The sequence below is a fragment of the Phyllobates terribilis genome, unplaced genomic scaffold (assembly GCF_046119375.1).
Source record: "Phyllobates terribilis strain yellow unplaced genomic scaffold, ASM4611937v1 Scaffold_3__8_contigs__length_932513732, whole genome shotgun sequence".
Classification (NCBI taxonomy): domain Eukaryota; kingdom Metazoa; phylum Chordata; class Amphibia; order Anura; family Dendrobatidae; genus Phyllobates; species Phyllobates terribilis.
Window position 1 is genome coordinate 2408316 of NW_027362763.1, and position 18275 is coordinate 2426590.

The window sequence follows — 18275 nt, forward strand, 5'->3', positions numbered from 1 at the left end:
TTATGTGGGGTTTTTTTTCCTGGCACGTGTTACTTTTTACTAATAATTTCGTATTGTTAGTGCAGAAAATGTAAGAAAAAAACATGTCTTCTGTAAGTGTTGGTGGTATAGTGGTGAGTATAGCTGCCTTCCAAGCAGTTGACCCGAGTTCGATTCCCGGCCAACGCATGAATTGTTTTTCACATTTGGTGATGCTTTTAGTCTGTTTTAATTTTTCGTGTTAAGGCTCATGCTCTTCTTTCTTCTTAGAGTTTAGCAACCACGAAAATGAGAAAAAAATTGAAGAGAATATTTCTTAGATTTTTTTCAACTGTCTCATCTAACTGATCTTCTGCTCTTCAGTTGTTGATTAAAAACTTTGTAGGGTTAGACTCCAATACGAAAGCAATGTCAGGGTTGGCATTGGTGTTATGCTGGTGGGTGTAGTTGCTTTTAAAACAATAGGCCATAGTTTAATTCTTGAAGAACTCATTGTTTTTTTTGCATTTGGTGGTGTTTGGAATCTTTTTCACTTTCTGTGCTAAGGCTTATGCTTTTATTTCTTTCTTGGTAACACTTTAGCTACCTTAGTGGGCAGAAAGCAAAGGTAATTGAGAGAATTTGTAGGCAGAGGTGGAAAAGCTACATAACTGATTCCAAAAACTCCTCTGTCTTTAGAGTTAGTGTTAAAAATGCCAAAAATGGCAGAGATCTTTAGGGGGAATTTGGTGCTGCTGTAGACTCTTTGTAATCTGTTTGAGCTAAGGCTCATAGTGTACTTTCTTTCTTGGTAAGAGTTTAGTTACCTTATTGGCAAAAAAGTAAAATAATTGAGAGAATTGTAAGAATTGGTGGAAAAGCTCCATAGCTGATTCACAAGAATTCATCTTTGAGTTTTGGACAATGCTTTGCCTTGTTTTTAAACTTTTTAGTAATTGGCTCTTTCAAGACATATTCAGTCCTCCTTTTTTTAAGTAACACTTTAGCAGATTTAACAGCCATAATCCCAAACCAGTCAATTGGGTTCATGTATTGGTGGTATAGTGGTGAGCATAGCTACTTCCCAAGCAGTTGACCCGGGTTCGATTCCCGGCCAATGCAATACTTATGTAGTTTTATTTCTGGCATATCATACATTTTACAAACTATTTTGTAATGTTAGTGCAGAAAATGTAAAAAAAAAGCTGATACTGTAAGCATTGGTGGTATAGTGGTGAGCATAGCTGCCTTCCAAGCAGTTGACCTGGGTTCGATTCCTGGCCAGTGCAAAACACAGGTGTGTTTTTTTTTTAGGCACGTCATAATTTTTACTAACAATTTTGCAGGGTTAGTGCAGAAAATGTGAAAAAAATGCTGGGTACCTTAAGCATTTTTGGTATAGTGGTGAGCAAACCTGCCTTCCAAGCAGTTGACCTGCGATTGATTCCTGGTCAATGCAATACTTATGTGGGTTTTTTTTTCCTGGCACCTCTTACGTTTTACTAATAATTTTGTATTGTTAGTGCAGAAAATGTAAGAAAAAAACATGGCTTCTGTAAGTGTTGGTGGTATAGTGGTGAGCATAGCTGCCTTCCAAGCAGTTGATCCGGGTTCGATTCCTGGCCAACGCATGAATCGTTTTTCACATTTGGTGATGCTTTTAGTCTGTTTTAATTTTTCGTGTTAAGGCTCATGCTCTTCTTTCTTCTTAGAGTTTAGCAACCACGAAAATGAGAAAAAAATTGAAGAGAATATTTCTTAGATTTTTTTCAACTGTCTCATCTAACTGATCTTCTGCTCTTCAGTTGTTGATTAAATACTTTGTAGGGTTAGTCTCCAATACGAAAGCAATGTCAGGGTTGGCATTGGTGTTATGCTGGTGGGTGTAGTTGCTTTTAAAACAATAGGCCATAGTTTAATTCTTGAAGAACTCATTGTTTTTTTGCATTTGGTGGTGTTTGTACTTTTTTTCACTTTCTGTGCTAAGGCTTATGCTTTTATATCTTTCTTGGTAACACTTTAGCTTCCTTAGTTGGCAAAAAGCAAAGCTAATTGAGAGAATTTGTAGGCAGAGGTGGAAAAGCTACATAACTGATTCCAAAAACTCCTCTGTCTTTAGAGTTAGTGTTAAAAATGCCAAAAAATGGCAGAGGTCTTTAGGGGGAATTTGGTGCTGGTGCTGACTCTTTGTAATCTTTTTGAGCTAAGGCTCATAGTGTACTTTCTTTCTTGGTAAGAGTTTAGTTACCTTATTGGCAAAAAAGTGAAAATAATTGAGAGAATTGTAAGAATTGGTGGAAAAGCTCCATAGCTGATTCACAAGAATTCATCTTTGAGTTTTGGACAATGCTTTGCCTTGTTTTTAAACTTTTTAGTAATTGGCTCTTTCAAGACATATTCAGTCCTCCTTTTTTTAAGTAAAACTTTAGCAGATTTAACAGCCATAATCCCAAAACTGTTAAATTGGTTCATGCATTGGTGGTATAGTGGTGAGCATAGCTGCTTCCCAAGCAGTTGACCTGGGTTCGATTCCCGGCCAATGCAATACTTATGTAGTTTTATTTCTGGCATATCATACATTTTACAAACTATTTTGTAATGTTAGTGCAGAAAATGTAAAAAAAAAAGCTGATCCGGTATGCATTGGTGGTATAGTGGTGAGCATAGCTGCCTTCCAAGCAGTTGACCCGGGTTTGATTCCTGGCCAATGCAAAACATAGGTGTGCTTTTTTTCAGGCACGTTATAATTTTTACTAACAATTTTGTAGGGTTAGTGCAGAAAATGTGAAAAAAATGCTGGGTACCTTAAGCATTTTTGGTATAGTGGTGAGCAAACCTGCCTTCCAAGCAGTTGACCTGCGATTGATTCCTGGTCAAGGCAATACTTATGTGGGGTTTTTTTTCCTGGCACGTCTTACTTTTTACTAATAATTTTGTATTGTTAGTGCAGAAAATGTAAGAAAAAAACATGGTTTCTGTAAGTGTTGGTGGTATAGTGGTGAGCATAGCTGACCTCCAAGCAGTTGACCCGGGTTCGTTTCCCGGCCAACGCATGAATTGTTTTTCACATTTGGTGATGCTTTTAGTCTGTTTTAATTTTTCGTGTTAAGGCTCATGCTTTTCTTTCTTCTTAGAGTTTAGCAACCACGAAAATGAGAAAAAAATTGAAGAGAATATTTCTTAGATTTTTTTCAACTGTCTCATCTAACTGATCTTCTGCTCTTCAGTTGTTGATTAAACACTTTGTAGGGTTAGTCTCCAATATGAAAGCAATGTCAGGGTTGGCATTGGTGTTATGCTGGTGGGTATAGTTGCTTTTAAAACAATAGGCCATAGTTTAATTCTTGAAGAACTCATTGTTTTTTTGCATTTGGTGGTGTTTGGAATCTTTTTCACTTTCTGTGCTAAGGCTTATGCTTTTATTTCTTTCTTGGTAACACTTTAGCTACCTTAGTGGGCAGAAAGCAAAGCTAATTGAGAGAATTTGTAGGCAGAGGTGGAAAAGCTACATAACTGATTCCAAAAACTCCTCTGTCTTTAGAGTTAGTGTTAAAAATGCCAAAAATGGCAGAGGTCTTTAGGGGGAATTTGGTGCTGCTGTTGACTCTTTGTAATCTGTTTGAGCTAAGGCTCATAGTGTACTTTCTTTCTTGGTAAGAGTTTAGTTACCTTATTGGCAAAAAAGTGAAAATAATTGAGAGAAATGTAAGAATTGGTGTAAAAGCTACATAGCTGATTCACAAGAATTCATCTTTGAGTTTTGGACAATGCTTTGCCTTGTTTTTAAACTTTTTAGTAATTGGCTCTTTCAAAACATTTTCAGTCCTCCTTTTTTAAGTAAAACTTTAGCAGATTTAACAGACAAAATCCCAAACCAGTCAAGTGGGTTCATGCATTGGTGGTATAGTGGTGAGCGTAGCTGCTTCCTAAGCAGTTGACCCGGGTTCGATTCCCGGCCAATGCAATACTCATGTAGTTTTATTTCTGGCATATCATACATTTTACAAACTATTTTGTAATGTTAGTGCAGAAAATGTATAAAAAAAATCTGATCCTGTAAGCATTGGTGGTATAGAGGTGAGCATAGCTGCCTTCCAAGCTGTTGACACAGGTTCGATTCCTGGCCAATGCAAAACATGGGTGTGTTTTTTTTTCAGGCACGTCATACTTTTTACTAACAATTTTGTAGGTTTAGTGCAGAAAATGTGAAAAAAATGCTGGGTACCTTAAGCATTTTTGGTATAGTGGTGAGCAAACCTGCCTTCCAAGCAGTTGACCTGCGATTGATTCTTGGTCAATGCAATACTTATGTGGGTTTTTTTTCCTGGCACGTCTTACTTTTTACTAATAATTTCGTATTGTTAGTGCAGAAAATGTAAGAAAAAAACGTGGCTTCTGTTAGTGTTGGTGGTATAGTGGTGGGAATCGCTGCCTTCCAAGTAGTTGACCCGAGTTTGATTCTCAGCCAACACATGAATTGTTTTTCACATTTGGTGATGCTTTTAGTCTGTTTTAATTTTTCGTGTTAAGGCTCATGCTCTTCTTTCTTCTTAGAGTTTAGCAACCACAAAAATGAGAAAAAAATTGAAGAGAATATTTCTTAGCTTTTTTTCAACTGTCTCATCTAACTGATCTTCTGCTCTTCAGTTGTTGATTAAACACTTTGTAGGGTTAGTCTCCAATATGAAAGCAATGTCAGGGTTAGCATTGGTGTTATGCTGGTGGGTGTAGTTGCTTTTAAAACAATAGGCCATAGTTTAATTCTTGAAGAACTCATTGTTTTTTTGCATTTGGTGGTGTTTGGACTCTTTTTCACTTTCTGTGCTAAGGCTTATGCTTTTATTTCTTTCTTGGTAACACTTTAGCTACCTTAGTTGGCAGAAAGCAAAGCTAATTGAGAGAATTTGTAGGCAGAGGTGGAAAAGCTACATAACTGATTCCAAAAACTCCTCTGTCTTTAGAGTTAGTGTTAAAAATGCCAAAAATGGCAGAGGTCTTTAGGGGTAATTTGGTGCTGGTGCTGACTCTTTGTAATCTTTTAGAGCTAAGGCTCATAGTGTACTTTCTTTCTTGGTAAGAGTTTAGTTACCTTATTGGCAAAAAAGTGAAAATAATTGAGAGAAATGTAAGAATTGGTGGAAAAGCTCCATAGCTGATTCACAAGAATTCATCTTTGAGTTCTGGACAATGCTTTGCCTTGTTTTTAAACTTTTTAGTAATTGGCTCTTTCAAGACATATTCAGTCCTCCTTTTTTAAGTAAAACTTTAGCAGATTTAACAGCCAAAATCCCAAACCAGTCAAGTTGGTTCATGCATTGGTGGTATAGTGGTGAGCATAACTGCTTCCCAAGCAGTTGACCCGGGTTCGATTCCCGGCCAATGCAATACTTATGTAGATTTATTTCTGGCATATCATACATTTTACAAACTATTTTGTAATGTTAGTGCAGAAAATGTAAAAAAAAAAAGCTGACCCTGTAATCATTGGTGGTATAGTGGTGAGCATAGCTGCCTTCCAAGCAGTTGACTCGGGTTCAATTCCCGGCCAATACCAAACATCGGTGTTTTTTTTTTTCGGTCACGCCATACTTTTTACTAACAATTTTGTAGGGTTAGTGCAGAAAATGTGAAAAAAATGCTGGGTACCTTAAGCATTTTTGGTATAGTGGTGAGCAAGCCTGCCCTCCAAGCAGTTGACCTGCGATTAATTCCTGGTCAATGCAATACTTATGTGTGGTTTTTTTTCCTGGCACGTCTTACTTTTTACTAATAATTTCGTATTGTTAGTGCAGAAAATGTAAGAAAAAAACATGGCTTCTGTAAGTGTTGGTGGTATAGTGGTGAGCATAGCTGCCTTCCAAGCAGTTGACCTGGGTTCGATTCCCGGCCAACACATGAATTGTTATTCACATTTGGTGATGCTTTTAGTCTGTTTTAATTTTTCGTGTTAAGGCTCATGCTCTTCTTTCTTCTTAGAGTTTAGCAACCACGAAAATGAGAAAAAAATTGAAGAGAATATTTCTTAGATTTTTTTCATCTGTCTCATCTAACTGATCTTCTGCTCTTCAGTTGTTGATTAAATACTTTGTAGGGTTAGTCTCCAATACGAAAGCAATGTCAGGGTTGGCATTGGTGTCATGCTAGTGGGTGTAGTTGCTTTTAAAACAATAGGCCATAGTTTAATTCTTGAAGAACTCATTGTTTTTTTGCATTTGGTGGTGTTTGGAATGTTTTTCACTTTCTGTGCTAAGGCTTATGCTTTTATTTCTTTCTTGATAACACTTTAGCTACCTTAGTGGGCAGAAAGCAAAGCTAATTGAGAGAATTTGTAGGCAGAGGTGGTAAAGCTACATAACTGATTCCAAAAACTTCTCTGTCTTTAGAGTTAGTGTTAAAAATGCCAAAAATGGCAGAGGTCTTTAGGGGGAATTTGGTGCTGCTGTTGACTCTTTGTAATCTGTTTGAGCTAAGGCTCATAGTGTACTTTCTTTCTTGGTAAGAGTTTAGTTACCTTATTGGCAAAAAAGTGAAAATAATTGAGAGAAATGTAAGAATTGGTGGAAAAGCTACATAGCTGATTCACAAGAATTCAACTTTAAGTTTTGGACAATGCTTTGCCTTGTTTTTAAACTTTTTAGTAATTGGCTCTTTCAAGACATATTCAGTCCTCCTTTTTTAAGTAAAACTTTAGCAGATTTAACCGCCAAAATCCCAAACCAGTCAAGTGGGTTCATGCATTGGTGGTATAGTGGTGAGCATAGCTGCTTCCCAAGCAGTTTACCCAGGTTCGATTTCCAGCCAATGCATTACTTATGTAGTTTTATTTCTGGCATATCATACATTTTACAAACTATTTTGTAATGTTAGTTCAGAAAATGTAAAAAAAAAAAACTGACCCTGTAAGCATTGGTGGTATAGTGGTGAGCATAGCTGTCTTCTGAGCAGTTGACCTGGGTTCGATTCCTGGCCAATGCAAAACATGGGTGTTTTTTTTTTTTCAGGCACGTCATAATTTTTACTAACAATTTTGTAGGGTTAGTGCAGAAAATGTGAAAAAAATGCTGGGTACCTTAATCATTTTTGGTATAGTGGTGAGCAAACCTGCCTTCCAAGCAGTTGACCTGCGATTGATTCCTGGTCAATGCAATACTTATGTGGGTTTTTTTTTCCTGGCACGTCTTACTTTTTACTAATAATTTTTTATTGTTAGTGCAGAAAATGTAAGAAAAAAACATGGCGTCTGTAAGTGTTGGTCTTATAGTGGTGAGCATAGCTGCCTTCCAAGCAGTTGACCCAGGTTCAATTCCTGGCCAACTCATGAACTGTTTTTCACATTTGGTGATGCTTTTAGTCTGTTTTAATTTTTCGTGTTAAGGCTCATGCTCTTCTTTTTTCTTAGAGTTTAGCAACCACGAAAATGAGAAAAAAATTGAAGAGAATATTTCTTAGATTTTTTTCAACTGTCTCATCTAACTGATCTTCTGCTCTTCAGTTGTTGATTAAACACTTTGTAGGGTTAGTCTCCAATATGAAAGCAATGTCAGGGTTGGCATTGGTGTTATGCTGGTGGGTGTAGTTGCTTTTAAAACAATAGGCCATAGTTTAATTCTTGAAGAACTCATTGTTTTTTTGCATTTGGTGGTGTTTGGACTCTTTTTCACTTTCTGTGCTAAGGCTTATGCTTTTATTTCTTTCTTGGTAACACTTTAGCTACCTTAGTTGGCAAAAAGCAAAGCTAATTGAGAGAATTTGTAGGCAGAGGTGGAAAAGCTACATAACTGATTCCAAAAACTCCACTGTCTTTAGAGTCAGTGTTAAAAATGCCAAAAATGGCAGAGGTCTTTAGGGGTAATTTGTTGCTGGTGCTGACTCTTTGTAATCTTTTTGAGCTAAGGCTCATAGTGTACTTTCTTTCTTTGTAAGAGTTTAGTTACCTTATTGGCAAAAAAGTGAAAATAATTAAGAGAAATGTAAGAATTGGTGGAAAAGCTACATAGCTGATTCACAAGAATTCATCTTTGAGTTTTGGACAATGCTTTGCCTTGTTTTTAAACTTTTTAGTAATTGGCTCTTTCAAGACATAGTCAGTCCTCCTTTTTGAAGTAAAACTTTAGCAGATTTTTCAGCCAAAATCCCAAACCAGTCAAGTGGGTTCATGCATTGGTGGTATTGTGGTGAGCATAGCTGCTTCCCAAGCAGTTGACCCGGGTTCGATTTCCAGCCAAAGCAATACTTATGTAGTTTTATTTCTGGCATATCATACATTTTACAAACTATTTTGTAATGTTAGTGCAGAAAATGTAAAAAAAAAAGCTGTCCTTGTAAGCATTGGTGGTATAGTGGTGAGCATAGCTGCTTTCCAAGCAGTTGACTCGGGTTCAATTCCCAGCCAACACCCAGCATCGGTGTTTTTTTTTTTCGGTCACGCCATACTTTTTACTAACAATTTTGTAGGGTTAGTGCAGAAAATGTGAAAAAAATGCTGGGTACCTTAAGCATTTTTGGTATAGTGGTGAGCAAACCTGCCTTCCAAGCAGTTGACCTGCGATTAATTCCTGGTCAATGCAATACTTATGTGGGGTTTTTTTTCCTGGCACGTCTTACTTTTTACTAATAATTTCGTATCATTAGTGCAGAAAATGTAAGAAAAAAACACGGCTTCTGTAAGTGTTGGTGGTATAGTGGTGAGCATCGCTGCCTTCCAAGTAGTTTACCCGAGTTTGATTCTCAGCCAACGCATGAATAGTTTTTCACATTTGGTGATGCTTTTAGACTGTTTTAATTTTTCGTGTTAAGTCTCAGGCTCTTCTTTCTTCTTAGAGTTTAGCAACCACGAAAATGAGAAAAAAATTGAAGAGAATATTTCTTAGCTTTTTTTCAACTGTCTCATCTAACTGATCTTCTGCTCTTCAGTTGTTGATTAAACACTTTGTAGGGTTAGTCTCCAATATGAAAGCAATGTCAGGGTTGGCATTGGTGTTATGCTGGTGGGTGTAGTTGCTTTTAAAACAATAGGCCATAGTTTAATTCTTGAAGAACTCATTGTTTTTTGCATTTGGTGGTGTTTGGACTCTTTTTCACTTTCTGTGCTAAGGCTTATGCTTTTATTTCTTTCTTGGTAACACTTTAGCTACCTTAGTTGGCAAAAAGCAAACTAATTGATAGAATTTGTAGGCAGAGGTGGAAAAGCTACTTAACTGATTCCAAAAACTCTTCTGTCTTTAGAGTTAGTGTTAAAAATGCCAAAAATGACAGAGGTCTTTAGGGGTAATTTGGTGCTGGTTCTGACTCTTTGTAATCTTTTTGAGCTAAGGCTCATAGTGTACTTTCTTTCTTGGTAAGAGTTTAGTTACCTTATTGGCAAAAAAGTGAAAATAATTGAGAGAATTGTAAGAATTGGTGGAAAAGCTCCATAGCTGATTCACAAGAATTCATCTTTGAGTTTTGGACAATGCTTTGCCTTGTTTTTAAACTTTTTAGTAATTGGCTCTTTCAAGACATATTCAGTCCTCATTTTTTTAAGTAAAACTTTAGCACATTTAACAGCCATAATCCCAAACCAGTCAAGTTGGTTCATGCATTGGTGGTATAGTGGTGAGCATAGCTGCTTCCCAAGCAGTTGACTCGTGTTCGATTCCCGGCCAATGCAATACTTATGTAGTTTTATTTCTGGCATACCATACATTTTACAAACTATTTTGTAATGTTAGTGCAGAAAATGTAAAAAAAAAGCTGACCCTTTAAGCATTGGTGGTATAGTGGTGAGCATAGCTGCCTTCCAAGCAGTTAATCCGGGTTCATTTCCCGGCCAATACAAAACATCGGTGTTTTTTTTTTTCAGGCACGTCATACTTTTTACTAACAATTTTGTAGGGTTAGTACAGAAAATGTGAAAAAAATGCTGGGTACCTTAAGCATTTTTGGTATAGTGGTGGGCAAACTTGCCTTCCAAGCAGTTGACCTGCGATTGATTCCTGGTCAATGCAATACTTATGTGGGTTTTTTTTTCCTGGCACGTCTTACTTTTTACTAATAATTTTGTATTGTTAGTGCAGAAAATGTAAGAAAAAAACATGGCTTCTGTAAGTGTTGGTGGTATAGTGGTGAGAATCGCTGCCTTTCAAGTAGTTGACCCGAGTTTGATTCTCAGCCAACGCATGAATTGTTTTTCACATTTGGTGAAGCTTTTAGTCTGTTTTAATTTTTCGTGTTAAGTCTCAGGCTCTTCTTTCTTCTTAGAGTTTAGCAACCACGAAAATGAGAAAATAATTGAAGAGAATATTTCTTAGCTTTTTTTCAACTGTCTCATCTAACTGATCTTCTGCTCTTCAGTTGTTGTTTAAGCACTTTCTAGGGTTAGTCTCCAATATGAAAGCAATGTCAGGGTTGGCATTGGTGTTATGCTGGTGGGTGTAGTTGCTTTTAAAACAATAGGCCATAGTTTAATTCTTGAAGAACTCATTGTTTTTTTGCATTTGGTGGTGTTTGGACTCTTTTTCACTTTCTGTGCTAAGGCTTATGCTTTTATTTCTTTCTTGGTAACACTTTAGCTACCTTAGTTGGCAAAAAGCAAAGCTAATTGAGAAAATTTGTAGGCAGAGGTGGAAAAGCTACATAACTGATTCCAAAAACTCCTCTGTCTTTAGAGTTAGTTTTAAAAATGCCAAAAATGGCAGAGGTCTTTAGGGGGAATTTGGTGCTGGTGCTGACTCTTTGTAATCTTTTTGAGCTAAGGCTCATAGTGTACATTCTTTCTTGGTAAGAGTTTAGTTACCTTATTGGCAAAAAAGTGAAAAAAATTGAGAGAATTGTAAGAATTGGTGGAAAAGCTCCATAGCTGATTCACAAGAATTCATCTTTGAGTTTTGGACAATGCTTTGCATTGTTTTTAAACTTTTTAGTAATTGGCTCTTTCAAGACATATTCAGTCCTCCTTTTTTAAGTAAAACTTTAGCAGATTTAACAGCCATAATCCTAAACCAGTCAAGTTGGTTCGTGCATTGGTGGTATAGTGGTGAGCATAGCTGCTTCCCAAGCAGTTGACCCGGGTTTGATTCCTGGCCAATGCAATACTTATGTGGGTTTTTTTTTCCTGGCACGTCTTACTTTTTACTAATAATTTTGTAATGTTAGTGCAGAAAATGTAAGAAAAAAACATGGCTTCTGTAAGTGTTGGTGGTATAGTGGTGAGCATAGCTGCCTTCCAAGCAGTTGACCTGGGTTCGATTCCCAGCCAATGCATGAATTGTTTTTCACATTTGGTGATGCGTTTAGTCTGTTTAAATTTTTCATGTTAAGGCTCATGCTCTTCTGTCATCTTAGAGTTTAGCAACCACGAAAATGAGAAAAAAATTTGAAGAGTATATTTCTTAGATTTTTTTCAACTGTCTCATCTAACTGATCTTCTGCTCTTCAGTTGTTGATTAAATACTTTGTAGGGTTAGTCTTCAATACGAAAGCAATGTCAGGGTTGGCATTGGTGTTATGCTGGTGGGTGTAGTTGCTTTTAAAACAATAGGCCATAGTTTAATTCTTGAAGAACTCATTGTTTATTTGTATTTGGTGGTGTTTGGAATCTTTTTCACTTTCTGTGGTAAGGCTTATGCTTTTATTTCTTTCTTGGTAACACTTTAGCTACCTTAGTGGGCAGAAAGCAAAGCTAATTGAGAGAATTTGTAGGCAGAGGTGGAAAAGCTACATAACTGATTCCAAAAACTCCTCTGTCTTTAGAGTTAGTGTTAAAAATGCCAAAAATGGCAGAGGTCTTTAGGGGGAATTTGGTGCTGCTGTTGACTCTTTGTAATCTGTTTGAGCTAAGGCTCATAGTGTACTTTCTTTCTTGGTAAGAGTTTAGCTACTTTATTGGCAAAAAAGTGAAAATAATTGAGAGAAATGTAAGAATTGGTGGAAAAGCTATGTAGCTGATTCACAAGAATTCATCTTTGAGTTTTGGACAATGCTTTGCCTTGTTTTCAAACTTTTTAGTAATTGGCTCTTTCAAAACATATTCAGTCCTCCTTTTTTAAGTAAAACTTTAGCAGATTTAACAGCCAAAATCCCAAACCAGTCAAGTGGGTTCATGCATGGGTGGTATAGTGGTGAGCATAGCTGCTTCCCAAGCAGTTGACCCGTGTTCGATTTCCAGCTAATGCAATACTTATGTAGCTTTATTTCTGTCATATCATACATTTTACAAACTATTTTGTAATGTTAGTGCAGAAAATGTAAAAAAAAAAGCTGACCCTGTAAGCATTGGTGGTATAGTGGTGAGCATAGCTGCCTTCCAAGCAGTTGACCCGGGTTCAATTCCCAGCCAATACAAAACATCGGTGTTTTTTTTTTTTCAGGCACGTCATACTTTTTACTAACAATTTTGTAGGGTTAGTGCAGAAAATGTGAAAAAAATGCTGGGTACCTTAAGCATTTTGGTATAGTGGTGAGCAAACCTGCCTTCCAAGCAGTTGACCTGTGATTGATTCCTGGTCAATGCTATACTTATGTGGGTTTTTTTTTCCTGGCACGTTTTACTTTTTACTAATAATTTTGTATTGTTAGTGCAGAAAATGTAAGAAAAAAACATGGCTTCTGTAAGTGTTGGTGGTATATTGGTGAGAATCGCTGCCTTCCAAGCAGTTGACCCTAGTTCGATTCTCAGCCAACGCATGAATTGTTTTTCACATTTAGTGATGCTTTTTGTCTGTTTTAATTTTTCGTGTTAAGGCTCATGCTCTTCTTTCTTCTTAGAGTTTAGCAACCACGAAAATGAGAAAAAAATTGAAGAGAATATTTCTTAGATTTTTTTCAACTGTCTCATCTAACTGATCTTCTGCTCTTCAGTTGTTGATGAAATACTTTGTAGGGTTAGTCTCCAATACGAAAGCAATGTCAGGGTTGGCATTGGTGTTATGCTGGTGGGTGTAGTTGCTTTTAAAACAATAGGCCATAGTTTAATTCTTGAAGAACTCATTGTTTTTTTCCATTTGGTGGTGTTTGGACTCTTTTTCACTTTCTGTGCTAAGGCTTATGCTTTTATTTCTTTCTTGGTAACACTTTAGCTACCTTAGTGGGCAGAAAGCAAAGCTAATTGAGAGAATTTGTAGGCAGAGGTGGAAAAGCTACATAACTGATTCCAAAAACTCCTCTGTCTTTAGAGTTAGTGTTAAAAATGCCAAAAATGGCAGAGGTCTTTAGGGGGAATTTGGTGCTGCTGTTGACTCTTTGTAATCTGTTTGAGCTAAGGCTCATAGTTTACTTTCTTTCTTGGTAAGAGTTTAGTTACCTTATTGTCAAAAAAGTGAAACTAATTGAGAGAATTGTAAGAATTGGTGGAAAAACTCCATAGCTGATTCACAAGAATTCATCTTTGAGTTTTGGACAATGCTTTGCCTTGTTTTTAAACTTTTTAGTAATTGGCTCTTTCAAGACATATTCAGTCCTCCTTTTTCTAAGTAAAACTTTAGCAGATTTAACGGCCATAATCCCAAACCAGTCAAATTGGTTCATGCATTGATGGTATAGTGGTGAGCATAGCTGCTTCCCAAGCAGTTGACCCAGGTTCGATTCCCGGCCAATGCAATACTTATGTAGTTTTATTTCTGGCATATCATACATTTTACAAACTATTTTGTAATGTTAGTGCAGAAAATGTAAAAAAAAAAGCTGATCCTGTAAGCATTGGTGGTATAGTGGTGAGCATAGCTGCCTTCCAAGCAGTTGACCTGGGTTCGATTCCCGGCCAATGCAAAACATGGGTGTGTTTTTTTTTCAGGCACGTCATAATTTTTACTAACAATTTTGTAGGGTTAGTGCAGAAAATGTGAAAAAAATGCTGGGTACCTTAAGCATTTTTGGTATAGTGGTGAGCAAGCCCGCCTTCCAAGCAGTTGACCTGAGATTGATTCCTGGTCAATGCAATACTTCTGTGGGTTTTTTTTTTCCTGGCACGTCTTACTTTTTACTAATAATTTTGTATTGTTAGTGCAGAAAATGTAAGAAGAAAACATGGCTTCTGTAAGTGTTGGTGGTATAGTGGTGAGAATAGCTGCCTTCCAAGCTGTTGACCCGGGTTTGATTCCCGGCCAATGCATGAATTGTTTTTCACATTTGGTGATGCTTTTAGTCTGTTTTAATTTTTCGTGTTAAGGCTCATGCTCTTCTTTCTTCTTAGAGTTTAGCAACCACGAAAATGAGAAAAAAATTGAAGAGAATATTTCTTAGATTTTTTTCAACTGTCTCATCTAACTGATCTTCTGCTCTTCAGTTGTTGATTAAATACTGTGTAGGGTTAGTCTCCACTACGAAAGCAATGTCAGGGTTGGCATTGGTGTTATGCTGGTGGGTGTAGTTGCTTTTAAAACAATAGGCCATAGTTTAATTCTTGAAGAACTCATTGTTTTTTTGCATTTGGTGGTGTTTGGAATCTTTTTCACTTTCTGTGCTAAGGCTTATGCTTTTATTTCTTTCTTGGTAACACTTTAGCTACCTTAGTGGGCAGAAAGCAAAGCTAATTGAGAGAATTTGTAGGCAGAGGTGGAAAAGCTACATAACTGATTCCAAAAACTCCTCTGTCTTTAGAGTTAGTGTTAAAAATGCCAAAAATGGCAGAGGTCTTTAGGGGGAATTTGGTGCTGCTGTTGACTCTTTGTAATCTGTTTGAGCTAAGGCTCATAGTGTACTTTCTTTCTTGGTAATAGTTTAGTTACCTTATTGCAAAAAAGTGAAACTAATTGAGAGAATTGTAAGAATTGGTGGAAAAGCTCCATAGCTGATTCACAAGAATTCATCTTTGAGTTTTGGACAATGCTTTGCCTTGTTTTTAAACTTTTTAGTAATTGGCTCTTTCAAGACATATTCAGTCCTCCTTTTTCTAAGTAAAACTTTAGCAGATTTAACGGCCATAATCCCAAACCAGTCAAGCTGGTTCATGCATTGGTGGTATAGTGGTGAGCATAGCTGCTTCCCAAGCAGTTGACCCGGGTTCGATTCCCGGCCAATGCAATACTTATGTAGTTTTATTTCTGGCATATCATACATTTTACAAACTATTTTGTAATGTTAGTGCAGAAAATGTAAAAAAAAAAGCTGATCCTGTAAGCATTGGTGGTATAGTGGTGAGCATAGCTGCCTTCCAAGCAGTTGACCCGGGTTCGATTCCCGGCCAATGCAAAACATGGGTGTGTTTTTTATTCAGGCACGTCATAATTTTCACTAACAATTTTGTAGGGTTAGTGCAGAAAATGTGAAAAAAATGCTGGGTACCTTAAGCATTTTTGGTATAGTGGTGAGCAAACCTGCCTTCCAAGCAGTTGACCTGCGATTGATTCCTGGTCAATGCAATACTTATGTGGGTTTTTTTTTTCCTGGCACGTCTTACTTTTTACTAATAATTTTGTATTGTTAGTGCAGAAAATGTAAGAAAAAAAATGGCTTCTGTAAGTGTTGGTGGTATAGTGGTGAGCATAGCTGCCTTCCAAGCTGTTCACCCAGGTTCGATTCCTGGCCAACGCATGAATTGTTTTTCACATTTGGTGATGCTTTTAGTCTGTTTTAATTTTTCGTGTTAAGGCTCATGCTCTTCTTTCTTCTTAGAGTTTAGCAACCACGAAAATGAGAAAAATATTGAAGAGAATATTTCTTCGATTTTTTTCAACTGTCTCATCTAACTGATCTTCTGCTCTTCAGTTGTTGATTAAATACTTTGTAGGGTTAGTCTCCAATACGAAAGCAATGTCAGGGTTGGCATTGGTGTTATGCTGGTGGGTGTAGTTGCTTTTAAAACAATAGGCCATAGTTTAATTCTTGAAGAACTCATGTTTTTTTTCCATTTGGTGGTGTTTGGAATCTTTTTCACTTTCTGTGCTAAGGCTTATGCTTTTATTTCTTTCTTGGTAACACTTTAGCTACCTTAGTGGGCAGAAAGCAAAGCTAATTGAGAGAATTTGTAGGCAGAGGTGGAAAAGCTACATAACCGATTCCAAAAACTCCTCTGTCTTTAGAGTTAGTGTTAAAAATGCCAAAAATGGCAGAGGTGTTTAGGGGGAATTTGGTGCTGCTGTTGACTCTTTGTAATCTGTTTGAGCTAAGGCTCATAGTGTACTTTCTTTCTTGGTAAGAGTTTAGTTACCTTATTGTCAAAAAAGTGAAACTAATTGAGAGAATTGTAAGAATTGGTGGAAAAGCTCCATAGCTGATTCACAAGAATTCATCTTTGAGTTTTGGACAATGCTTTGCCTTGTTTTTAAACTTTTTAGTAATTGGCTCTTTCAAGACATATTCAGTCCTCCTTTTTCTAAGTAAAACTTTAGCAGATTTAACGGCCATAATCCCAAACCAGTCAAGTTGGTTCATGCATTGGTGGTATAGTGGTGAGCATAGCTGCTTCCCAAGCAGTTGACCCGGGTTCGATTCCCGGCCAATGCAATACTTATGTAGTTTTATTTCTGGCATATCATACATTTTACAAACTATTTTGTAATGTTAGTGCAGAAAATGTAAAAAAAAAAGCTGATCCTGTAAGCATTGGTGGTACAGTGATGAGCATAGCTGTCTTCCAAGCAGTTGACCCGGGTTCGATTCCCGGCCAATGCAAAACATGGGTGTGTTTTTTTTTCAGGCACGTCATAATTTTTACTAACAATTTTGTAGGGTTAGTGCAGAAAATGTGAAAAAAATGCTGGGTACCTTAAGCATTTTTGGTATAGTGGTGAGCAAACCTGCCTTCCAAGCAGTTGACCTGCGATTGATTCCTGGTCAATGCAATACTTATGTGGGTTTTTTTTTTCCTGGCACGTCTTACTTTTTACTAATAATTTTGTATTGTTAGTGCAGAAAATGTAAGAAAAAAACATGGCTTCTGTAAGTGTTGATGGTATAGTGGTGAGCATAGCTGCCTTCTAAGCTGTTGACCCAGGTTCGATTCCTGGCCAACGCATGAATTGTTTTTCACATTTGGTGATGCTTTTAGTCTGTTTTAATTTTTCGTGTTAAGGCTCATGCTCTTCTTTCTTCTTAGAGTTTAGCAACCACGAAAATGAGAAAAAAATTGAAGAGAATATTTCTTAGATTTTTTTCAACTGTTTCATCTAACTGATCTTCTGCTCTTCAGTTGTTGGTTAAATACTTTGTAGGGTTAGTCTCCAATACGAAAGCAATGTCAGGGTGGGCATTGGTGTTATGCTGGTGGGTGTAGTTGCTTTTAAAACAATAGGCTATAGTTTAATTCTTGAAGAACTCATTGTTTTTTTGCATTTGGTGGTGTTTGGAATCTTTTTCACTTTCTGTGCTAAGGCTTATGCTTTTATTTCTTTCTTGGTAACACTTTAGCTACCTTAGTGGGCAGAAAGCAAAGCTAATTGAGAGAATTTGTAGGCAGAGGTGGAAAAGCTACATAACTGATTCCAAAAACTCCTCTGTCTTTAGAGTTAGTGTTAAAAATGCCAAAAATGGCAGAGGTGTTTAGGGGGAATTTGGTGCTGCTGTTGACTCTTTGTAATCTGTTTGAGCTAAGGCTCATAGTGTACTTTCTTTCTTGGTAAGAGTTTAGTTACCTTATTGTCAAAAAAGTGAAACTAATTGAGAGAATTGTAAGAATTGGTGGAAAAGCTCCATAGCTGATTCACAAGAATTCATCTTTGAGTTTTGGACAATGCTTTGCCTTGTTTTTAAACTTTTTAGTAATTTGCTCTTTCAAGACATATTCAGTCCTCCTTTTTCTAAGTAAAACTTTAGCAGATTTAACGGCCATAATCCCAAACCAGTCAAGTTGGTTCATGCATTGGTGGTATAGTGGTGAGCATAGCTGCTTCCCAAGCAGTTGACCCGGGTTCGATTCCCGGCCAATGCAATACTTATGTAGTTTTATTTCTGGCATATCATACATTTTACAAACTATTTTGTAATGTTAGTGCAGAAAATGTAAAAAAAAAAGCTGATCCTGTAAACATTGGTGGTACAGTGATGAGCATAGCTGTCTTCCAAGCAGTTGACCCGGGTTCGATTCCCGGCCAATGCAAAACATGGGTGTGTTTTTTTTTCAGGCACGTCATAATTTTTACTAACAATTTTGTAGGGTTAGTGCAGAAAATGTGAAAAAAATGCTGGGTACCTTAAGCATTTTTGGTATAGTGGTGAGCAAACCTGCCTTCCAAGCAGTTGACCTGCGATTGATTCCTGGTCAATGCAATACTTATGTGGGTTTTTTTTTTCCTGGCACGTCTTACTTTTTACTAATAATTTTGTATTGTTAGTGCAGAAAATGTAAGAAAAAAACATGGCTTCTGTAAGTGTTGGTGGTATAGTGGTGAGCATAGCTGCCTTCC

General features: G+C 36.9%; 15 non-coding genes across 15 annotated transcripts; all 15 read left to right on the top strand.

Annotated features, from left to right (window-relative positions):
* Positions 1-1008: 1008 nt before the first annotated feature.
* On the top strand, positions 1009-1080 carry TRNAG-CCC (transfer RNA glycine (anticodon CCC)). The gene has a single exon. It is a non-coding gene; the product is annotated as a tRNA-Gly (tRNA).
* Positions 1081-2430: 1350 nt separating this feature from the next.
* Positions 2431-2502, top strand: TRNAG-CCC (transfer RNA glycine (anticodon CCC)). Its single transcript has one exon. It is a non-coding gene; the product is annotated as a tRNA-Gly (tRNA).
* Positions 2503-3850: 1348 nt separating this feature from the next.
* On the top strand, positions 3851-3922 carry TRNAR-CCU (transfer RNA arginine (anticodon CCU)). Its single transcript has one exon. It is a non-coding gene; the product is annotated as a tRNA-Arg (tRNA).
* Positions 3923-5270: 1348 nt separating this feature from the next.
* Positions 5271-5342, top strand: TRNAG-CCC (transfer RNA glycine (anticodon CCC)). The gene has a single exon. It is a non-coding gene; the product is annotated as a tRNA-Gly (tRNA).
* A 439-nt stretch (positions 5343-5781) lies between these two features.
* On the top strand, positions 5782-5853 carry TRNAG-UCC (transfer RNA glycine (anticodon UCC)). The gene has a single exon. It is a non-coding gene; the product is annotated as a tRNA-Gly (tRNA).
* A 1008-nt stretch (positions 5854-6861) lies between these two features.
* TRNAR-UCU (transfer RNA arginine (anticodon UCU)) lies at positions 6862-6933 on the top strand. The gene has a single exon. It is a non-coding gene; the product is annotated as a tRNA-Arg (tRNA).
* A 4022-nt stretch (positions 6934-10955) lies between these two features.
* Positions 10956-11027, top strand: TRNAG-CCC (transfer RNA glycine (anticodon CCC)). The gene has a single exon. It is a non-coding gene; the product is annotated as a tRNA-Gly (tRNA).
* A 100-nt stretch (positions 11028-11127) lies between these two features.
* Positions 11128-11199, top strand: TRNAG-UCC (transfer RNA glycine (anticodon UCC)). The gene has a single exon. It is a non-coding gene; the product is annotated as a tRNA-Gly (tRNA).
* A 2430-nt stretch (positions 11200-13629) lies between these two features.
* TRNAG-UCC (transfer RNA glycine (anticodon UCC)) lies at positions 13630-13701 on the top strand. The gene has a single exon. It is a non-coding gene; the product is annotated as a tRNA-Gly (tRNA).
* A 1182-nt stretch (positions 13702-14883) lies between these two features.
* Positions 14884-14955, top strand: TRNAG-CCC (transfer RNA glycine (anticodon CCC)). The gene has a single exon. It is a non-coding gene; the product is annotated as a tRNA-Gly (tRNA).
* A 96-nt stretch (positions 14956-15051) lies between these two features.
* On the top strand, positions 15052-15123 carry TRNAG-UCC (transfer RNA glycine (anticodon UCC)). The gene has a single exon. It is a non-coding gene; the product is annotated as a tRNA-Gly (tRNA).
* Positions 15124-16305: 1182 nt separating this feature from the next.
* TRNAG-CCC (transfer RNA glycine (anticodon CCC)) lies at positions 16306-16377 on the top strand. The gene has a single exon. It is a non-coding gene; the product is annotated as a tRNA-Gly (tRNA).
* A 96-nt stretch (positions 16378-16473) lies between these two features.
* On the top strand, positions 16474-16545 carry TRNAG-UCC (transfer RNA glycine (anticodon UCC)). The gene has a single exon. It is a non-coding gene; the product is annotated as a tRNA-Gly (tRNA).
* A 271-nt stretch (positions 16546-16816) lies between these two features.
* On the top strand, positions 16817-16888 carry TRNAR-UCU (transfer RNA arginine (anticodon UCU)). Its single transcript has one exon. It is a non-coding gene; the product is annotated as a tRNA-Arg (tRNA).
* Positions 16889-17728: 840 nt separating this feature from the next.
* TRNAG-CCC (transfer RNA glycine (anticodon CCC)) lies at positions 17729-17800 on the top strand. The gene has a single exon. It is a non-coding gene; the product is annotated as a tRNA-Gly (tRNA).
* The last annotated feature ends 475 nt before the right edge of the window (positions 17801-18275 follow it).